This window comes from Lutra lutra, chromosome 8, assembly GCF_902655055.1.
Source record: "Lutra lutra chromosome 8, mLutLut1.2, whole genome shotgun sequence".
NCBI classification, from domain to species: Eukaryota; Metazoa; Chordata; class Mammalia; order Carnivora; family Mustelidae; genus Lutra; species Lutra lutra.
The window spans coordinates 106,277,975-106,292,611 of NC_062285.1; the positions used below are offsets into that span (position 1 = coordinate 106,277,975).

At 33.8% G+C, this 14,637-nt stretch overlaps 1 protein-coding gene across 1 annotated transcript in view; it reads left to right on the forward strand.

Moving 5' to 3' along the window:
• Positions 1-14,637, forward strand: part of PTPRQ (protein tyrosine phosphatase receptor type Q) — a 196,395-nt gene that overhangs the window by 89,891 nt on the left and 91,867 nt on the right. The window lies entirely within an intron of this gene.

Sequence of the window (14,637 nt, forward strand, 5' to 3'; positions counted from 1 at the left end):
ATACCAATTAAAAGAGACATTAAAACTAAGTAGCCTAATTTTCTGGTTTGTTGGTAATTAAATTAGCCTGCTTTAGAAAGGATTTTTTTTTTTAAAACCAAGATCCTGTTTGTGATTTTTTTAAACACAACTACATTAATATTTGTTATATAGGAAAAGTCTAACATTTTTAAAGTTTAAACTTAAAATTTAAAACTAACTGTATATTTAGGATATCATTACAGAAAAATGGTTAACTGTATAAGATATGTTCCTTGAAAGCTGGATAGAATGCTATTCTCACAAGTGCTAGTAGGAACTTTGCTTGAAGATTGAACAATTGCCAGAAGATAGTTGAAGTTGAAAGTGTTCGTTGACTACTTGAACTAATCTGTAAGGCTTCTTCTCATCCATATTTCATGGATATATGAAAAATACAACAAAGCTCCTTGTTTTATCCCACTAACAGCTAGATTTATAAAACATTAACTAGAAAGTATCAATATCTAGTATTTTTTTTAAGATTTTATTTATTTATTTGATAGAGTCACAAGTAGGTAGAGAGGCAGGCAGAGAGAGAAGGAAGCAGGCTCCCCACTGAGCAGAGAGCCCGATGCAGGGCTCAATCCCAGGACCCTGGGATCATAACCTGAGCCAAAGGCAGAGGCTTTAACCCACTGAGTCACCCAGGTGCCCCTAATGTCTAGTATTTTAAATTTCTGTAGAGATGTAATATGTAACTTATTTTAGATATTACTGCTATACTTTTATGGGAAAGCTTTTTCCTTCTCATGTTTTTATGTTTTCTTTTTTATGTTTTTTACATATGGGAAATTATTTTATATAAAATGAAATGCACAGAAGTTAAGCATACAGTTCAGTGGTTTTCCACAAATGCGTACCCCCCATGTAACACCACTCAACAGCATATAGAACATTTCCATCTACCACAGAAAATTCCCTTTGACACCCACTCTCAAAGGCAACCACTGTCCTGATTTCAATCAGCAAAAGTTACTTTCAGTTGTTCTTGAGCTATATGTACTCTTTCATTTCTGGTCTGTTTCTTCAAACTTAATTGTGAAACCCATGTTCTTGAGGGTTTTACTAATTTGTTCTTTTTTACTGTTAAATACTTTTCCATTATATGACTATTCCATTATTTGTGTGTCTGTTTTTCTGGTCATGTAGGTTGTTCTAAACTAAGTGTTATGAATAAAAGCATTATAGATATTTTTGTTTAAATCTTTTCTTGTGGAATTGCTGGGTCATAGTCTAGATATGTGTTTGTATTCAAGAAACTGGCAGTTTTCTAAAATGGTTGTACTATTTTAAATACATACCTAACAGTAATATATGAGAGTTCTAATTCTCAGTACTAGCAGAATAATTTCAGACATTTATAATTTCAGACATTCCACTTCATGTAAAGAATTTCTATCTTGCTGTAAGTTTTATTTTCATATCAGTGATGATTAATGATGCTAAATCCTCTTACTATGAGTTTGACTTTTTTAGATTTCAGACTTATCTATACCTTTCTGAATCTGGCTTATTTCACTTAGCAAAATGATTTTAAACCTCTCTTCTTTTCAAATATAATCATAGTGATGTCTCCTTCTGATAATTTTATATCAAAACTTTTAGTTTATTTCCAGATAAAAATATTTTCTTATTTCCTTTGCAATTTATTCTTTGTGCCATGGTTACGTAAAAATATGTTTGATTTCTGATTATTTGGCACTTTTCCGGATATTCTCATGTCATCAACTTTTAATTTATTGCCATTATTGTCAAAGAATATATCTTTAAGACTTTATCTTTAAAAAATTGTTGAGAAATTTTCTATCACTCTGCATATGATTTATCTTGTTGAATATTCTTCCATGCACACTTGAAAAAAATTATATTCTTCAGTTGTTGGCCATAATGTTCTCTGTATGAATTCATTGTGTTTGCAAATGTTTTGCAAATCTATATCCTTACCATATTTTAGCCCAGTTGTTCTATTGATTATTGAGAAAGGAATGTTAAAATATACCACCATGATTGTGGATTTGTCTGTTTCTTCTTTCAGTTCTGTCAGTATTTGGTTCATGCACTTCAGAGTTTGTTTTTTTTAAAACATATACATATTTATGATTGTTATAATTCCCTAACTGACCCTTTAATCATTATAACTGTCTCTTTTATCTTTGGGAATACTCCTTATCTTAAAAGTTCTTTTGTTTGATATTAATATAGGCACATGCTCTTTAGTTTATTGTTTGCATCATACATCTTTTTCTAGCCTTACTTTTGAATTATTTGTATCATATTTAAACTATGTGCATAGTGACAGCAAAGTATGCTTCTTGTGGACAGCATATAATTGGACCATTTATTTTTATTTTGACTGACAGTCTCTGCTTTTTAATTTTTATTTTTTTACTATACAAGAATTTCTTTAATTTAAATTCAATTAGCCAAGGTATAGTACATCATTATTTTTTTATATAATGTTCAATGATTCATCAGTTCAGTATAACACCAATCTCTGCTTTTTAAGTGGAGCATTTAATCTATTTATATTTAAAGTCATTATTAATTTTGTTGAGTTTTGTTCTACTGTTTACTATTGGTTTTCTCTTTGTCTTAGCTCTTTTTTAGTTCCTCCCTTCTTTCTTTCTTGCCTTCCTTTGGGTTAATTGAAGAGTTTCAGCTTTCTATTTTAATTCATCTGTTGTATTTTTTGGCTGTACTTCTTTATCTTATTAATATTTAGTGGTTGCTCAAGGGGATTATAATAGGATTATTTGGGTTGTTGTAGCTACTTAATATCATACAACTTCACATAAAATAAATGGAGTTGCAGGAGCACCTGGGTGGCTCAGTAGGTTAAGCATCCAACTCGTGAATTTGACTCAAGTCATGATCTCACAGTTGTGAGGTCAAGCCCCATGTTGGATTCTGCACTGGGCATGAAGCCTGCTTAAGAATCTCTCTCTCCCTCAGCCCCTCCTTCTCCCATTCCCCCACTCCACAGAGTTGCAAAAGTACAGTTCAAAATGCTTTTTGCCATACTTTGTGTTATTCATGTCATGCATTTGATATCCATATAAATAATTTACATATATGTACATTGTAAACCCCACAATTTATTTTTACTTCCCAGTAAATCTACCAGTAGATTTAAATAAATTTAGAAAAGACCACATATCTTTTCTGTGTAATTACTGTTTTTGGTGTTCTTTATTACAGTGTCATTTCACCCAGTGTCACAAATCTAGTGTCCTTTCCCTTTAACATTGTTAAGACTTTGTTCTAGTGCAGGTATGCTCACAACAAATTCTATCAGATATTATTTACTTAAAAATAGAATTATTTTAGATAATTCCAGATATAAAACCCTGGAAAGGTAGTTTCTCCCCACCCACTCCCTAAGTATTTTTCCCTTTAAAGATGTCATTCTTTTGTCTGTGATACATGTTATTTTTTCTGGCACTTTTCAAGATCCTTTTTCTTTATATTTTCTTTAAGGCAGTTTGTCAGTGATATGGCTAGTGTACTTTGTTGTACTTGTTTTGCTAAGGGTCCATTTAGCTTTTTGTATTGGTAAATTAATTTTTTCCTGAAATTGGAGAAATTTTTGGACATTATTTTTTCAAATATTTCTCTTCCCTCTTCCATCTAATTTTGAGACTCCAATTATAACCTCTTGATATCATTCTTTGAATGACTGAGGTTTTATTAAACTTTTTTCACTTTTTTTCCTATGTTCTTCAGAATGGAGTTCTGTTGATGCTTTATGAAGTTTATTGACTACCTTCTCCTATTTTTACACTGGTGTTAAATAAATCCGGTTCAGATGGATTTTTAAGTTCTAGAGTTTTTATTTAGGTTAGTGTTTCCTTATATCTATTCCTCTCCTGAAATTCCCTATTTGGTTTCTAATTATGATTGTATATCCTGTTAAGTCAAATAAAATATTTATATTGTTTGAAATTCATTTTCTTCTAATTCCTCCACCTGAGTTATTCTGTGATCTCTTTCTATTGAGCATTTTTTCCTCCTATGAATTACATTTTCCTGTCACTAGTAATTTTCCTGCTTACCCAGTAATCTTTGAACTTACATTGGACATTGTTGATGATGTTTTGCAGAAGCTCTGGATTTTGCTATCTTGTTCTGAAGAGTGTTGGTTTTTATTCCACCAGACTATTAAATTACTGAGTAACAATTTTGTGAATGTGTGGTTTTGATTTCTCCATTATTTACAGAGGAAATTCCTTAATCCTGGGATATAGAGTAAAGTTAAATGTATGGGCCATTTTAGAATTTTGTATGAGTCCTATGCTATTTACCAATCCCTTACTTTGGTGGAAATGAAACTCCAAATTCTGTCTTCTCTGCACTGGGAAGCAACTAAAATTTCTACTCAGTTTTGCATCTGTTTCTTTCCACCTTGTTCCTCAGTGTGTCCTTCATACATGAATGATTAAGAGATTAGCCAAGGATTTCAGAGGAGTTTAGACCCAGAATTTAGGTCTAACCCCTCTTTGGCTCCCTCCTTTTCCAACTAACTGTTTTGGCAGTTTCATATGCCATTCCCTAACACCTCAAGCCAAAAGCTGTTTATATGCTTCTTTGTTTCCTGCAGAGTGCGTAGTTGTTATATGCAGAATTAGTCTGATATGAACTATTGCTGTACCATCAGAACAGACCCTCAAACTTCCTGCGTTTGGGCAGTAGAATGTTTTGATATTTTGCTGCTTCTGCAAAATTATTTTTTGCATGATTTTGACAATTCTAGTCATACTGAACACTTTTATGTAAAAATAGACTTTTGCAATAATATACATGACTCTAAAATAAACAGTATATATTTTTGTTCTTAAAAATATTTTGACAATCAGGGATTTTTCTATTGGCTACATTATTTCACAAAGTCTCCAATCTCACTCCATCCTTTCATCCTTTCTCCTCTGTCAGTTGTTTTCATCTCTTTTCATCTCTCCTTTGATTCTGTGTGTGTGTGTGTGTGTGTGTGTGTGTGTCTCACAGAATCCTGGAAAACTCCAAATTCTTCTTTTTCTTTTATAGAGCTTTCCTCAAACTTTAGAACCAGGACTCCTTTTGTACATTTTAGTCTATCAGGGTTTTCTGTACAGCCACAATCCTTAGAAAACAGGAACAGTTTTAAGTAGCATTTGATTACAATCAGCATTGGTGATACTTGTTCATTAATCAACATTGGTTATAGCACTGGTGACATTTTCTTCTTGAAATCAGTACATACGACCATTCATTTGTTTGCTCAATTATTTATTTATTTGCTAAACAAATATTTCTCAAGTATCAGTATAAGCCAGACATTATTGACTGAGTTTTTTATGATTTCTTTTTCCCATTCTACTTCACTGCCCATTAACTACTAACTTGATAGAGACTCAGTTCTTTATCATCTGCTGTGGTGATACTATATATATAATATGCCCCTTAAATGTTTATTCACTCTTATGATTTCCAAGCTTATTGATGCTTATTTATGCCAAATTAGCTTCTCTTGACTTCTTAGGCTAACCCAATCTTCTCCTTCCAAGATATTTCTATTCATGTTAACAAAATATGAAACTAACATGTCATTTACTCATATCCATCCTCAAGTAAATCCCACAAACCAGTATATATTTCCCATTTTTTCATTAATGCCAATAATTCAATTTCATCTCCAGGTGTTATAGGGTTGTTCTTAATAGACAACTAACTCTTCTATATAATTACTACCCTAAGAACTGATTCAGATAAATAATTTCCAATCAAAGTTGTCATTTTTGATGGACATTCTCACTATTTAGCTTGGTATATAAAGCTGTCAAACTAATGACTTTATAAAACAAATCAATTCATTGTCTCTCCAAACAGAACATATATAACCCATTTTCTTTGTAGTGGTGTCTAAAAAGAAAACAAAACAAAAGTTTTAGTGAAATATTTTTATAAATAAGTTATACATTCAGTAATACTTGATTTAAGAACTATATTATTATAGCTATGGTCCATAGAGTTTTGGGTCCCTCAATTGTCCATTTATACATGCATTAAGACAGACACTTTAAAAATTTTTTAGGAAATTTTATCCTGCTTTATACTTTCTCAGTTCTCTTTCATTTAAGTGGGATATTTAAGGTGATTTTATTTAGCACACTAATAAGAATGTGTCAACCCATGTTCCCAGTTTCATAGTGCCATCTAATATCATGTTTATGTAGCATATTTTGATAAATTCTAACCCAGCTACTCCAAAATCTATTTCTAGGTTAAACTAGACTGCTAGAAGAATGCCTGAACTGAATAATTAGAACCTCTGAAGAAATAGTTTTACTAAAACATGTTTGATAGTTATTCTCTCATTCACATTGAGAGCCATTGTAAGAAAGAGCCAAATTACAGATATTTAGCATTTGCTATGTAAGGATGTTGTTGAAGATATTGTTCATTAAATTTTATGGCAACCTGTTTATTAGATTTTTTTTTTTTGAGAGAAGAGAGAGAAATATTTCTTCTCAGTAACAGAGATTATTGTATTTTCTTGTTCATTTAATTTGCTTTTATTTATAATTACAGAGATTTAAAATCTTGAGTTTCTCTTTTGTATAATTTTCTACAACACAGAGCCAAGTCATAGTCTACCTTTAGGAAGTGAACAGTGTACATTTTATCTATTGACCTAGTTACTGGGTTCATTCCATGTTTTACTCCTATAGCCCCTCTGCCCAATAAATAAACACATTCTGCTGATATTCTTTGCTGTTTTTAAAAAACTCTATTCCCAATTATTGTTTGTTATTGTAATCTGCATTACACTGCATGTGTATAACATCTAACCAGTTTCTATTAAATTATACTTTACCTAATAACTAGTTACATGGAGGCTGAGGATTTTCTTTCTTTAAACTTTACCAGTTAATCTCTGTTGATTGTTCTCTATTGCTTAATAGAGCTTAGGTAGTTGCCTAAACTTTTTTCTCAAACAACACGACACTTGTTGGCCCCCTCTTTTTTTTCTTATTACTCTTTTCTTCAGTCTAGTTTATTTTCCAGACTTTCACAGTTTGTAACAGTTACTTATATCTCTCCCATAGTTAATGTCCTTGAACATCTTTTCTTCCACATATCTACAGATTCTTAATTATTCCTTAAAGTTATAGCCCCCAGATATTCTCTTTCCTTGAACGTTTCCTTTGGGCATCGCCTATTTGTGGTGGTTTCTATTAGTTAAATTACTTTTCATATATGTATGAAAAGCAGCTTATTCCCTAAGACTATAATAACTTGCCCACACTGTTCAATGTGAATGATCAGTAAATGTTATTGATCAAATTCAAGTTAATGCAAAATTTATATCTGCTATGCTGAAATATTTTTGCACTCAACTTCATAAGAATTTCTATTTTTATATTGATTCATACTATGTTAGTGTTGGTAAAGTGTAATTTTATTTGTATATGCTCAGATCATATATTAGCACCTTGTGTTTCTAAAAGGATTATAGATTATTTAAAACTAGTAGAGACAAATATATTCTTGATAAACTAGGAAAAAATTGTGTTGGTACTTTTTAAGGATTTATAAATATAAATATAATTGTTCAGGCATCTGTTTTGTTTAAAAGAAAGTATATCTGTGGTTGAAGATAAAAATATATAGTCATAAATAAAGATTTAAAGAAACTTGGCCTTCCATATTAGTATACTTAATCAGGTCAGTGAGAAGTCAACACAAACCACTGTCAGAATCTTATGATGGGAGGTTGGCAACTTCTAACAGCTGATATTCAGAAGTTTAAAGAATAATTATACTTTATACACATTTTCCTCTTCTGAGTGAGACCTACTAAATAGTCACTAAAAACTGACATGCATTTAAACCTACAACAAATTTCACTTCTATAGTTCTATAGACTTTCATTTCAACCATGATGAAAGTATTTCACAGATAAGAATAATTTATGAATAAAAATGTAATTCACGGAATACCTTGCCAGTGAATGTTGATCGCTTCATCACAGTTCAGTCATGTTTAGAAAATCTAAGCAAGCTGTGTGATTACTCCAGGAAGCATGGAATGATGTGTTCAAATTAGTACCATCTGTGGATAGAAAAAAATTGAGGTTTTTAGTCATTCTCAAAGAATGGAAATCTGATTCTCCATGCTAAAATGAGTGTAATCCTTTTTGTATCTGTAATTCAATAGGGCAGTTACTTTGAAATAGTCCAGTTCAACACACAGTTCATCAAAAGAGAAGATACTGCATATCAATGCTGGTCTTTTATGAGTGCCACTGAAGTAGCCTTGCTTTAAAAAATTGTCCATGAGTTATATATTTGGGCTCAGATTAGATTTATTTCTGGTTTATCTTTCTAAATATATTTGATTAGAAAATGTGGACAAAATTTTATACCACTTGAAAGCCAAAAGACTGTTTCAGTGAACCATAACTTATTCATATATTCAACACATGCTGAGTGCCTGTATGTGCCAGACGCTGTGTATCTGTGCAGGTTCCATCATTGTGCCTGTCACATGGAAGGCAACTCAATTGTTGTTACTCTTCCTTTAGTCAGGTTACACATAATTCTTCTTGTTTCTTTTAGACCCTTATTTCTTTGCAATACTTACTTGGAAAACCCAAGAGTCTGTGGACCAGCATTAATATGGTGAAAATTTTTATGCGTAACCAATTTTGCCATTGAAGTCTTCATTCCTAAAATCTGAACATTGCAAGGGGGATAAAAGTTGGTCATAGAACAACCATGGGCATTTAGTCATCCCCTCTGCTGAATTGAGAAAAACATAGTTCCTCTGACTTCTTCAGTTCATTGGATAGCTAACGCATCCCATTTTCTTCCCACTCCTAGTTGCTTAGTAAACCCTAGGTAAAAGAAATTGAAATGCAGAAGGGGTGTTTGGTGATGGACTCAAAAGAGAGGGAAATGTATTGTTTATACTCCCTGATTCCCATAGGGAAAGAGCAGAGGGTACAGTTTTAATGCAAATGAAAACTTCCCAAGTGTCCCCACTACACTTGAGATAAAACTAAAAATCTTGAATCCAGTCCAGAAGGTTCATCAGTATCTGATTCTGACCTACATCTCCAGCTTTCTTTCTTCTTATCCATCTCCTTGTGGACCCAGCTATGTTCCTTAAGTGTTTCTAATGTGCCACACTTCTTCCCCTCAGAATCTTAACACATCCTGATGTTATTCACCTGGAAAGCTAATCTTATCTGTCAGTTCTCTGACTAAATTAAAGTCTTTCCTGACCATCTATCTAATTGAAATCTCTGGCGTGCCTGGGTGGCTCAGTTGGTTAAGTGATCATGACCTTAGGCTTAGGTCATGATCCCAGAGCCCTGGGATGGAGCCCCATGTCGGGATTCCTGCTCAGTGGGGAGTCTGCTTCTCCCACTCCCTTTGCCCCTCCCTCCCACTCTCACTCTCTTGCTCTTTTGCTTTCTCTCATAAATAAGTGAAATCTTTAAAAATAAATTCATGAAATCTCCTGTTATGCCTTCTTATTCATTGCTTTAAAAATATTTATTAAATGTCTATTTTTTTTTTAAAGATTTTATTTATTTATTTGACAGAGAGAAATCACAAGTAGGCAGAGAGGCAGGCAGAGAGAGAGGAGGAGGCAGGCTCCCTGCTGAGCAGAAAGCCCGATGCGGGGCTCGAACCCAGGACCTGGGATCATGACCTGAGCCGAAGGCAGCGGCTTAACCCACTGAGCCACCCAGGCGCCCCATTATTAAATGTCTATTTTGTTGCAAACATGACTCCAGACTTTCAGAGACACAATCTAGTATTTGATTATTTGTGTAGATTGATATTTGTATGTATATATGACATATGAATAATCATACACATTTTGTAGTCATTGCTCAATCTTTTTATTGATACGAATGTAGAATTAGAACCTTTCTAGATCTTTAGAATACATGTTGGAAAGAAGTGGAGTTGAAAAGAAGATTAGGCCTAGTTGAGGTGGGTTTTCAAAGTAGAATTAGGATTTAGAGGAGGGTGGCTATCAGTTCAAAACAATGAAGTACAGACAGAGCCATCTGAAAATAAATTTCAAAAGGGATCCCCTCAAGACTGTGAGTTTCCTTTTGCTCTATGTATTTAAATAGAGGCCAGAAAAGTAGAAATTGGCCATTTTATAGAAGAAAATTACATTAGTTTTCTATCGTTCTGTCACAAATGATCACAAACTTAGTGGTTTAAAACTATGCCCATTGATTATCACACAGTTCTGTAGGTCAGAAGTCTGGGTATATTGTGCATCGATTCCTTACCCAGAGGCCCACAAGCCAACTCAAGGTGTCAGCAAGCTGTATACTCATGTGGAACTCAGTCCTCTTCTAAGCTCACAAGCTTACGACAGAATTTGGTTTCTTACATTTATAGGTCTGAGATCCCCAGTTCCTGGCTGGCTAATAGCCAAGGGCTTCTCTTAGTTCCTAGAGATGTCCTAGATTCTTTATCCTATAGCTCCTTCTTCTTCCAAGACAATAATGGATACATTTTTATATATCAAATCTGCCTCTTGCTTAGAGTATGTTCCTTCCTCTTTTGTAATGAAACAAAGAAGACTCTTTGCTTTTTTTAAAAATTTTTTTTAAAGATTTTTATTTATTTATTTGACAGACAGAGATTACAAGTAGGCAGAGGAGATAGGCAGAGAGAGAGGAGGAAGCACGCTCCCTGTCGAGCAGAGAGCCTGATGTGGGGCTCGATCCCCAGACCCTGGGACCATGACCTGAGCTGAAGGCAGAGGCTTTAATCCACTGAGCCACCCAGGCGCCCCAACTCTTTGCTTTTAAAGGACTCAGTCTATAAAATTAGGTTCACTGGATAATCCGTCCTTATTTATTTATTTATTTATTTATTTATTTGTTAAGTCTTTATTTACATTTCAGTTAGTTAACAGCATAATATTAGTTTCAGGCATACGAATAGTGATTCAACACTTCCATACAACCCTTGGTGCTCATCACACATGCTTCCCTTAATTGACTTGGTTTCTTAATTACAGATGAAAATTTTTCTCATATCAGCACCTCTATCAGAGCTTAGTTGAAAAATTGGATAAAGGTGAGTGTACAGGGGCCAGGAATCTTGGGGACATCTGCCTACATAAAGATCAGACATAAAAAGACAAGTTGACCAAGATCATCTCTAAACTTCCTTCAAATTCTGCTCCTGTCATCTTCTGATTCATTTGCCTATTCCATGAATTCGACCACCAAAATGGATCTAAAAATATATTTCTTTCTTATTGCTACATTTTTTTCTTTTTTAAAAACATATCCAGTAATCTATAAATTTATCCTTTTTCCTGTAGTGTAATTATCAGACTAGACTTGATAAAATGTACTTCTGAACATCTCATTCTGACACTTCAGTAGCTTTCCATTGCCTAACAAACTCTAAGTTCCTCTCAGTATATCCCCAGGTTATTGTGTAGCCTTTCTGTTTTAATTGGCAGTATGAACTGTAAATAATAGTTGAACTTGACTTAGATCACATTACCCTTCTTCTAAATCTCTACCTTAACAACCAGTGAAATCCTATCTCACATGCCACTTTTTCTCTTTTTTTTTTTTTTAAAGATTTTATCCATTTATTTGACAGACAATAGGCAGAGAGGCAGGCAGAGAGTGAGAGGAAGGGAAGCAGGCTTCCTGCTGAGCAGAGAGCTGGACATGGGGCTCCATCCCAGGACCCTGAGACAACAACCGAGCCGAAGGCAGAGGCTTAACCCACTGAGCCACCCAGGCGCCCTGCCAGTTTTTCTCTTAAGGCTTCTCCTGAACCACCAGGTCATCCATATGTCTCTGCCTTGCGTTAGAATATTTTGAAAATTTGTCTTTTCTTTAGGTGGTCTGAGTTCAAACTTAGTGGCTGAGAGATTTGAATAAATTATAGAAATTCTACTTTTTATGAAAATTCTATTTTTTAATTCTTAAAATGATTCCTCTATAAGGTAAATTTTCCTTAAAAAATAACTTTTTCTCTAATTGCTTTTCTGCCTAACTAAAAATAGTAGTTATGTTGTAGGTATTGTATCAAGTATTCTGTTTGCAATCTACTTTAGAGGTTAATTAATTCAGTTAAATACAATAAAATTTGATAATAAATATTAGTATTAGAAAATAGAATGATTGAATCTGACCATATGGCTTTAAGTTACCTGCTCCTTGTTTTCCATTGCATTAGAATTTCTCTCCTCTTTCAGATTTAGGCAAATATATAAGCAATAGGTCTACATATAATTCAGCAAAAATTTAAGAGGAAATTAAAATTTTTAACTCAAGTCTAGATCTTTCTACAGAACTCCAGACTCATGTGCCCATCTATATGACATCTCTTTCTGGGTATCTGGTAGTCATTTCAAAGTTAACATGCTCAAAATAAATTCTTTTTTTTTTTTTAAGATTTTATTTATTTATTTGACAGACAGAGATCACAAGTAGGCAGAGAGGCAGGCAGAGAGAGGAAGCAAAGCAGACTCCCTGCCGAGCAGAGAGCCCGATGTGGGGCTCAATGTGGGGCTCGATCCCAGGACGCTGGGATCATGACCTGAGCCGAAGGCAGAGGCTTAACCCACTGAGCCACCCAGGAGCCCCTCAAAATAAATTCTTAATCTCTCCCTAGTGTTTACTCCTTCCACATCATCTTGGTTAATAATGACTTCATCCTTCTGTTTGCTCAATCCAAAGGCTTTAGAGCTTTCTTCTACTCTCTCCTTCCCTTATACCCCACATGTCACACATCAGCAAGTCCTGTCAGCCCCCCTTCAAAATGTGTTCAGAGTCTGAATTCTTCCTTTCATTTCTGCTGCTGTAATCCCCATCATGATCTGTTGTGTTGACACTGTAATAGCCTACTAATTGCTCTCCCTGTTTGTACCCTTACATCTCTTCACTCTATAATCAGCACAGTAGTTGGAGTGATTGTGTGAAAACATGTTAGAATCTGTCATTCCTCTGCTCAAAAGAATGTCCTTCAGGGTGCCTGGGTGGCTCAGTTGGTTTACCATCTGCCTTCAGCTCAGGTTGTGATCCCAGTGTCTTGGGATCGAGTCCTGCATCGGACTCCCTTCCCCTTTTCCCACTCCCCCTGCTTGTGCACATGTGCTCTCTTTCTCTTTCTCTTTGTCAAATTAAGAAGTAAAATCTTAAAAAAAAAAAAAAAAAGAATGTTGTATACAATCTAGCCTTCATTATTTTTTCTCAGACCTCAACTCTTATTAGCCACACTGGCCTCTTAATTATTCTTCAAATATACCAAGGATGGTTCCAACTTAGAGCTTATAATCATGCATTTTTCCCTGCCAGGAATGTTCTTTTTTCAAATATTCCCAAGGTTGGTTCCCCTACCTTCATCAGGAACTTCATGTCTTCTAATCAGTGAGGGCTTCTCTGAATACTCAGTTAAACATTTCAGTATCCCTAGGTCATCTTTCTCTTCTTCCTTTCCTTATTTCTCCCCCAAAACACTAATCATCATCTAAAATACTATATACAATAGTCACTTATACTTTTATTGTATACTTTTATTGTATACTTTTATTGTATGTAAATACACCAAACGTAAATTACACAAGGTCAGGGACTTCTGTCCGGTTTATTCATTGTATACCCAGCACCTACAGTAGCACTTGGCACAAATTAGGTTCTCATTAGACATTTACTGAATCCTGAATTAATATGATACATTTAGGAATGAATGAGTTTTCTCTCATTTATTTTCTAATTTTTAAGTGTGATTATTATCATATAATTTTTATAAATTATGTCATTTTCATACAAGTCATTGTTACCATTCTATCTTAGTCTTCTTAGTCTTCTAAGCAAAAGCCTTTTCACACACGCAGGGAAAGACATGGTTGAGAAAAGTGCTTACATCACTTATTTCATTGTTCTTTCATATTCCTAACCTTAACATGCTTGTATTACTTGTTCAATAAATTGCAGTATCTTAAAAATAAGACATAAGCCTTTTATATCTTGAATCCTTCACACCAGGCTCAGAACCTCACAGCTGATATACAAATAGCAAACTGGTGGTCAATATCAAATCCAAAAAGTGACCCCAAGTAGGACCTTGTGATTATAGGTGATATGCAGATTTCTTTGTCTGTGTATTAATATCAGTGTGCTGAATGATGTTCTAGAAAGGGTTTTGTCAATTTATTTATTTATTTGTTTGTTTATCTTGGTTTTTATCAAATGTAAGTATATGCAAGGTAAAATAAAAATCAACTAATAAGTAAATTACTAATTCAGCTAATAGCATTGTTTATTTAGAATTATTATATAATCAATTTTTACTATATGTAAGATGCATTTGTGTCTATCCAACATTTAAATGTAAGTATGTCTTTCTTGGGAACTGAATATTAAAAGTCAGACCATACCCAGGGATGTACATAAGGTTAAATGAGCATACAATTTTATTTTGTACTGATGTTTATATATGAAGCCAAAGTAAGTTTATACGAGATTCTTATGAGTCAGTTTGGGAGCAAAACTTGGAATTAATCGAATCACAGTTGTTTTGTCCTCTACCTTTTAGATCAGTAGTCTCTGAAGCATCACCTTAAGGTTCTGCT